Source organism: Arachis hypogaea, chromosome 10 (assembly GCF_003086295.3).
Source record: "Arachis hypogaea cultivar Tifrunner chromosome 10, arahy.Tifrunner.gnm2.J5K5, whole genome shotgun sequence".
NCBI lineage: Eukaryota > Viridiplantae > Streptophyta > Magnoliopsida > Fabales > Fabaceae > Arachis > Arachis hypogaea.
The window spans coordinates 37970917-37972892 of record NC_092045.1 but is presented as its reverse complement, the minus strand read 5'-3'; the positions used below and the strand labels follow the sequence as shown (position 1 = coordinate 37972892).

Genomic DNA, 1976 nt, shown 5'->3' with positions numbered 1-1976 from the left:
CTTCTCAATCACATCTTTTTAAAACCAATCATATCTTCGTAACCACATCTTTTTCAAAATAGTTTTCAATCAAATGTTTCTGATTTCTAATTTCAAAATCTTTTTCGAAAATCATTTGATTTCTTTTCCCTTTTCATTTTCGAAAATTAAGTAATGTTTTTCAAAAATATTTTTTAAATTTTCCACTTAATTTTCGAAAATTACTTCCCTCCTTCTCACATCCTTCAATTTATGGACTAACACTATCCCTTAAGGCAAAATTCGAACTCTATCTTCTTTGTTAAGTTCGAATTTTCCACTTCTGTCTTCTACTCTTCTTTTCCTCTGACACCTAAAGGAATCTCTATACTGTGACATAGAGGATTCCATATTTTCTTGTTTCCTTCTCTATCTTATGAGCAGGAGCAAGGACAAAGGCATTCTTGTTGAGGTTGATCCTGAACCTGAAAGGACCTTGAAGAGAAAGCTAAGAGAAGCCAAAGCACAACTCTCTTTAGAGCACCTGACCGAATTCTTCAAGGAAGAAGAACACATGGCAGCCGAAAACAACAACAATACCAACAATGCAAGGAAGGTGCTGGGTGACTTTACTGCACCTACTCCCGACTTCTATGGGAGAAGCATCTCTATCCCTGCCATTGGAGCAAACAACTTTGAGCTTAAGCCTCAATTAGTTTCTCTAATGCAACAGAATTGCAAGTTCCATGGACTTCCAATGGAAGATCCTCATCAGTTTTTAGCTGAGTTCTTGCAAATCTGTGACACAGTCAAGACTAATGGGGTTGACCCTGAGGTCTACAGACTGATGCTATTCCCTTTTGCTGTAAGAGACAGAGCTAGGACATGGTTGGACTCTCAACCTAAAGAAAGCCTGGACTCTTGGGAAAAGCTAGTCAATGCCTTCTTGGCAAAGTTCTTTCCACCTCAAAAATTGAGTAAGCTTAGAGTGGAAGTCCAAACCTTCAGACAGAAGGAAGGAGAATCCCTCTATGAAGCTTGGGAAAGATACAAACAATTGATCAGAAAGTGTCCCACTGATATGCTTTCTGAATGGAGCATCATAGGTATTTTCTATGATGGTCTCTCTGAACTGTCCAAGATGTCTTTGGATAGCTCTTCTGGAGGATCTCTTCATTTGAAGAAGATGCCTACTGAAGCTCAAGAACTGATTGAAATGGTTGCAAATAACCAATTCATGTACACTTCTGAAAGGAATCCTGTGAACAATGGGACTAGTCAGAAGAAAGGAGTTCTTGAGATTGACACTCTGAATGCCATATTGGCTCAGAATAAAATATTGACTCAACAAGTCAATATGATTTCTCAAAGTCTGTCTGGGATGCAAAATGCACCAAGCAGTACTAAGGAAGCTTCATCTGAGGAAGAAGCTTATGATCCTGAGAACCCTTCAATAGAAGAGGTGAATTACATGGGAGAACCCTATGGAAACACCTACAATCCTTCATGGAGAAATCATCCAAATCTTTCATGGAAGGATCAACAGAGACCTCAACAAGGTTTCAACAATAATAATGGTGGAAGAAACAGGTTTAGCAATAGCAAGCCTTTTCCATCATCTTCTCAGCAACAGACAGAGAGTTCTAAGCAGAATACCTCTGACTTAGCAACTATGGTCTCTGATCTGATCAAAACCACTCAAAGTTTCATGACTGAAACTAGGTCCTCCATCAGAAATCTGGAAGGACAAGTGGGTCAGCTGAGCAAGAAAATTACTGAACTCCCTCCAAGTACTCTTCCAAGCAATACAGAAGAAAATCCAAAAGGAGAGTGCAAGGCCATCAACATGGCCGAATTCTGGGAGGAAGAAGAGGCAGTGAACGCCACTGAGGAAGACCTCACTGGATGTCCACTGACCCCCAATGAGTTCCCCAATGAGGAACCTTGGGAATCTGAGGCTCAAGATGAGCCCATAGAGATTCCATTGGACTTACTTCTGCCATTCATGAGCTCTGACG

The 1976-nt window shown here is 40.3% G+C and overlaps 1 non-coding gene across 1 annotated transcript; it reads right to left on the bottom strand.

Moving 5' to 3' along the window:
• Nucleotides 1-937: 937 nt before the first annotated feature.
• Nucleotides 938-1045, bottom strand: LOC112718935 (small nucleolar RNA R71). The gene has a single exon (XR_003161261.1). It is a non-coding gene; the product is annotated as a small nucleolar RNA R71 (small nucleolar RNA).
• Between the last annotated feature and the right edge of the window lie 931 nt (nucleotides 1046-1976).